The sequence below is a fragment of the Leuresthes tenuis genome, unplaced genomic scaffold (genome assembly GCF_036924035.1).
Source record: "Leuresthes tenuis unplaced genomic scaffold, fLeuTen1.0.hap1 SCAF_12, whole genome shotgun sequence".
Taxonomy (NCBI): domain Eukaryota; kingdom Metazoa; phylum Chordata; class Actinopteri; order Atheriniformes; family Atherinopsidae; genus Leuresthes; species Leuresthes tenuis.
In genome coordinates, this window is record NW_027325366.1 from 4,361,187 (window position 1) to 4,367,989 (window position 6,803).

The window sequence follows — 6,803 nt, forward strand, 5'->3', positions numbered from 1 at the left end:
GAGACATTCCACATCCCACCATCATTCTGAGCTGCTTGAAGAACATGCTGCAGTACTCAGAAGTCAGGTAGTACTTCTCCACAGCAGCCGTTTTCAGGCTGAAGCTACCCCTGTTTGGGTAGCTTGATTGACTGTTTCCTCAATTGTTTGATCCACAGGGATCCGTCCAAAGGGACAAGCTGAACACACCACCCTGCATGAACAATGACATTGTGGCAGAAAGCATGGATCATAGCATGGATTGATGCAAGGAGTATCCAATCTCTTGCTGCATGAACATTCCAGAAAGCTGCCAGTTTCACTTTCACAAACCCTTTCCTGAGGGTTTGTGAAAGGCGAGTACAAGACACTTTTATCCAAAGCGACTTACAGATAGGCAGATAGGGTAAGGGGGTCTTGCCTAAGGACCCCCCCTTCTGGAGACAGTACCTTTCATGCAGGGGATTTGAACCTAGATCTCCCACATGAAAGGTGGCAATCATACCACTACACTATCCAGTCCCCTCTGGTCTATGGTTGACTTGGAGCCAAGGCAGAAATCCCTTCCAGGCAAGCCTGACACAATCTTATGTAGCCTGATACCACGGTTGTATTTGCCGCCTTCCATCACAGCGGAGATAATTTACGGTGTCCTGAACCACATATATGTTGCTGCAGATTAGAATGTTGAATCCAGTCCAACTGCTAATGGTTTGGTTTTCTGGGTTTGACATCCAAGTGAGTAGCCAGATCAGGTTCTTGAGCCTGGCATTCTGGACTTGTTTGTCTGCATCCACATTTAGGCTGACAGTGGCTGAGGGCCCCACTCTCTTACCAGCATTGTACATGGGGAGTGATGCTTGTGCTGGGCAGATGCTTTTTTTCTTGGACTTTTGCATAGTTGTCTTTTCCACTTGTGGCATTGGTCCAATGATTCTAGGCTGCACAGCAAAGCCGTTAACTCGATATGACGTGCCCACTCCACTGGTTGTCTCCTCTAAGCAGTCTATGTTATCCCAGGCGAGAGTAGTGAAGACTTTCTGATAGATGATGCTTGGCAGTGCTACGCCCATCTGGGATTGCTCAAGCTTTTGAAGGCACAGTGCAGTGTCAATTTCCTCAACCTGTGTGTATGAAACACCATGGCCCAGTCTATTCAGGATAACAATCAGTTCTGTGTTTCCAGTCAGAGACTTGACTTCAAATGACAGTATGATGTGCTTTTGTGATTTAGTCTTGCCACCAGTGGCTGCAAATACAAGATCACTGCCAAAGGAGTAAGCGAGTTGCCTGTCCTCAACCACTCTTTCAGGTGGTTGAGGACAAGCAGGACGTTTTTTTCGCGCATTCGGACATACAGGAACTTGGGACCATGGCCCTCAGTTCCTGTAACCATTTTAGCTGCTTTTCCAAGGCAGGGTCTTTTCTGGGGTCCATAGGAACACATATGTAGGTGTTTGGTGGCTGGTAGCTACACCCCTTGTCTGAAATGTTTATTCATACATCATGGACACTACCGGCACATGTTTAATAACTCCTTCTTTCCTTCATGAAACGAAGAAGTATCGCCCGCTGCTCGATTCTTCGTCTCCTGACTCTCGCTGTGTGCTCTTCCAGCCTTGATCTTAGACACCTGATGTGATCATTCATGATTAATATTACCGTCATGCAGACCATGAACACGGTGGCCTCCTCGCTCTCCATATTAGCTTCATGTTGTTTTCTTCTCTCCTTACTTTTTGCGGGTTTTGTTTTGTTGTTGAGTGGCGCCAAAGTAACACGTCTGTCACAGATGGTTGCGTCACATCAGTTCCTGTCAAGGTCCCTGACTCATGTGCAGAGAACTGGGCTGTGTTTCTGCACAGAGTGGGCGACGGGAGGGCGGCCATGGTCATGTTTGAGCTCAACTGTTTGAGCTAATCACCAATAGAATACTCATTATTTCCATTACATTATTTTGTGTATTCTGAAGTTTTTAATCACAGAATGTGTGGCTCCTGAGTCAACTAAGTACATAATATTTTGTTCTGTGATGTTCAGTGTGTGTTCTGGAAACTTCTTGAAATGATCAATGTGTAATAAACATATGTTAGGACAATTGCATGTGTGCTGTCAGAGCTCTCAATAGATTGTGAATTAGTGTGCTCAGTATGTGTGTGTGAGTGTGGTGCAGTACCTTCCTCCCTATCCACAAGATTGTTTGGGTTCTCAGGAGGAGTCTATCTCTTTCTGGCAACCCCCAACCACTTTCAGTCCGACTTGTCTGCTAGTCAGACTGTTGTGGGATTGGGTAAATGTTGAGCAGCTGCTGTGATGTCATCAGAAGTCCAGGGAGTAAAAACTAAAGTTGCAGCTTGTGGGTCCAGATACTTCAGCCATGGGCATGTTGAAGGTTGAAGCTTTATTGGGATGATGTAGTCTATGTGCAATTGGAGAAGAGGGACTGGTTGTTGAGTCTTGTGGTGGATACAAAGAAGAAACCTTCGAGTCTGGTGCCTTTTGTGTGATTGAAATTTGCTTCTCATTAGTTTCAATTTTTTTTCGCATAAAAAGAGAAGTGCTGCTTCTGCTTTCCATATCTCTTAACATTCTTTTTGACCTTCCATTATTTCTAATTTCTTAACAGAAATTTTGTCTTTTATTCTCATTTCTTGTTATTTTTGCTTCAGTTTTTCTTATTTTATTCTTACTTTGCTATATTCTTTAAACTAAGGGATCCCTCTGTTGGGAATCCATACTCATTTGTCCATTTTAATTAAATATCTGAAACTTCTATTCCCAAATTTATTTTTCATTACATCCACAATTGGCCCATACGGAGGCTGAACCACTTTACAGAAAATCTAATCCCCATTCCAAATGAAGAGGTCGTATGACATTTCAATACAGACGTCTCTGTACCGGTCACTTCGTTTGACAAAAAATCTGGACACTTCGTTTCTAAGAGGTGGCAACACCCATTCTGACATCCCACCAGTCTGACAACCCCCCCGCCCGACATCCCTCTATTCCGACATACAAATGTCCCACCATGCCGACAAGGTTTTCTGTATAAGGAAATGTTCGTTACTCAACAGGTGAGTCCCTTTTTTCTGTTCATGCATTTTACATGTTTTAACATGTTTACAGACGAGCGTAATTAAAAACACAAAGTCTCGGCAACTGGAGGAGGAGATGCCTTGAAAGGGAAGCAGACCGTGGTGCTTTTCAATCACACACTCCGATGCCACTTGTTTCAACTTCCGAAAATTTATACCAGGAAAAAAAATACTTACAAACATAGACCAAAACGGCTCCATAATACGCACAAAATTGTAGGTGTGTCGGATACCCTCAGATTCTGACAATGGCACGAGTCCGTTTTAATTTTCAAAACGCACTCAAAAAGCAAATAAATAATGAAATAGTTTATTACACAAAAAGGAGCGACAAACAGAGACAAACACTGTTCACTTATTGATTTAAAACTAATAAACAACTACGTTGGGGGTAGCCTAATATATGAAATTGGTTTTATTTGCACCACGTTTTTAAGATACAAGTGGAAAAAAAGCTGGACACTTCGTTTTTAAGTTACAAGTGAAAAAAAGCTGGACACTTCGTTTTTAAGCTACAAGTGAAAAAAGATGGACACTGTTCTATTTCATTCCTCCTGACCACCAGAGGCGGTGCTTTAGCACTGGATATTTCCATCTCACATATGTGCAGGTTGAGTTATTATACCAACAAAGTCACCTGTCTCTAGGAGCCGGGGGGGGTCAGACCTGAAGCTCAAAGGGCCGGTGTCGGGCACTTCTCTCAGCAGCACATCAGCTACTGGGAAAGGGAGAACACGGACCCTTGGGTGATGTCCACAATATCCAAGGGATACACGCTGCAGTTCCGACGCCGGCCACCAACTTTCTGCGGGATCAGAATGTCTGTGGTCGAGCCTATCGAGTGGCATACACGGCTCAATGGGTTTTATTCAGTGTATTTTTTGATTCCGAAGAAGGATGGCGGGTTCCGCCCGATCCTGGACCTGCGGGGGCTGAACAGGTTTTTGAAGGTCCGGCCATTCCGAATGTTGCGGATGGCAGATGTTCTCCAGTCAGTGGCACAGGGGGCCTGGTTTGTATCGATAGATCTCAAAGATGCCTATTTTCATGTGCCTATTGCTCCACACCACAGGCAGTTCTTGAGATTCGCCTTTCAGGGCCAGGTTTACCAATTCAAGGTGATGCCGTTCGGTCTCTCACTTGCCCCTCGCATATTTACGAGGTGTGTGGCAGCGGCCCTTGCTCCCATACAAGCCAGAGGATTGACGATCTTGCCATATCTGGACGATTGGCTAATTGTTTCCCCAACTGCAGAGCAGGCAGTCAGAGACATTGCTTGGCTCCTTGGACATGTGAACCGGTTGGGCATCACAGTCAATTACTCCAAGAGCAGTCTTACACCCAGTCAGAAGGTAAATTACCTGGGCATGACTCTCGACTCACTGTCGATGAGAGCCTTCCTTTCTCTGCAAGGGTATCCAGTCCCTGAGTCCTTGGAGGAGAAGGGGATATCTAGCCAGGGGGGTTCCCCTAGGAGTAATCCCTGCCCGCCGAGAGGTTGTGGAGACAGATGCCTCTCTGTCAGGTTGGGGTGCCATTTGGCAGCACAGGACCATCAAGGGCAGATGGAGCGCACAGCACAGGTGGGAACATATAAATGTGCTCGAGCTCAGGGCAATATATCTTGCACTGCAACATTTTCTTCCAGTACTGAAAGGGCGGCATGTTCTCGTCCGCACAGACAGCACCTCAGCAGTGTACCACATAAATAATCAGGGTGGCACCAGGTCCAAGCAGGGACTGCAGGTGTCAAAGCAGCTCCTTACGTGGGAATTTCCCCACTTCCTGGGCCTCAGGGCCATACACCTCCCAGGTATACAGAACAAGGTGGCGGATGTTCTCTCCCGCCAAGGGATGCCACAGGGCAACTAGAGGCTGATTTGGAGCAAATATGGCAGAGCAGAGGTGGACGTTTTTGCCTCAGAAACATCCACACATTGTCCCCTTTGGTACTCGCTGATGAGGGGGACCAGCCCTCTGGGACAGGATGCCTTGGCGCATGCTTGGCCAGCCCGCCTTCTATATGCCTTTCCTCCAATTCCGCTCATTCGTGTGACACTGGAAAGAGTGCGACAGAAGGGCCACAGACAGCTACTGGTGGCCCCCAACTGGCCAGGGCGGCCATGGTTTTCCAGTGCTGCTGAAACTACTCCAGGGGGAACCGTGGCGCCTCCCACGGAGACCAGACCTTCTCTCTCAGATGGGGGGACGCGTATGGCATGCAAATGCGGACCGCCTACAGCTTTGGGTCTGGCCATTGGGAGACAGGACCCACTCTTGGTATCCTGTGACCAGTCAGTGATCAACACGGTGTTAAGTTCCAGGGCTCCCTCCACTAGGTCACTCTATGCTAATCGGTGGAAGCTTTTCTCCCAGTGGTGCAAGACACAGGGTGAGGTGCCTGAGAACTGCTCAGTGGCCATCATTCTGTGTTTCCTGCAGTCATTATTGGACGCAGGCAGATGTGCATCAACCTTAAAGGTACATGTGGCGGCCATTTCGGCAGGACATGCCAGAGTGAACAACCAGACAGTGGGATCGCACTATCTGGTTAGTCAGTTCTTGAGGGGCGCACAGAGGCGTAGGCCATCAAGGGTCACTGTGGTACCATCATGGGACTTGACATTGGTTTTGAGGTCAGTGTGTCTGTCCCCATTCGAACCCATAAAAGAAGCAGAACTCAAGTGGCTGTCTGCAAAGACCGCCTTTCTGCTGGCAATCACATCGGCAAAGCGAGTGGGTGAACTCCACGCCCAACAGCCAATTTTCGTAAATCTTGCAGTAGAGGTCAACCTCTGTCAAAACAGAGGCTTTCCAAGTGGATTGTAGATGGGATTTTACATGCTCATAGTTCGCAGGGCCTACCTGTGCCTAGTAATGTGCGGTGCCACTCTACTCGGAGTGTATCCACATCATGGGCAGCCATGAAGGGGTCTCTCTGCAGGACATCTGTACTGCAGCAACCTCGGAATGCTCATGTACCTTTGCTCGCTATTATCGCGTCAATGTGGCTGCTCTACCTGCTGTGGCAACGGCGGTTCTATCAACTGCTTCCATGCCATAATGCGGTAAGCATTCCTCATGACCTTGTTGGTATGAGTCATCCAGTGCTAAAGCACTGCCTCTGGCGGTCATGAGGAATGAAATAGAACGAGAGTTACGAATGTAACTACGGTTCTATGAATTCTGGATGACCGCCAGAGCAGTCTGTCACTCGGAATCTGGGCGAGAAGATTCTATAGGAACAGATTGCGTGATGACGTGGGGCTCTTATACTGGGGCGTGCACCCTACCTCATCACATGGTCACAGGTGACTTTGTTGGTATAATAACTCGACCTGCACATATGTGAGATGGAAATATCCAGTGCTAAAGCACCGCCTCTGGCGGTCAGGAGGAATGAAATAGAACCGTAGTTACATTCGTAACTCTCGTTTTAAGCTACAAGTGAAAAAAGATGGACACTGTTTTAAGCTATAAGTGAAAAAAAGCTGCACACTTTGTTTTTAAGCTACAAGTGGAAAAAAAGCTGCACACTTTGTTTTTAAGCTAAAAGTTAAAAAAGCTGGACACTTTGTTTTTAAGCTACAAGTGAAAAAAGATGGACACTGTTTTAAGCTACAAGTGAAAAAAAACTGCACACTTTGTTTTTAAGCTACAAGTGAAAAAAAGCTGCACACTTTGTTTTTAAGCTACAAGTGAAAAAACGGGACACTTTGTTTTTAG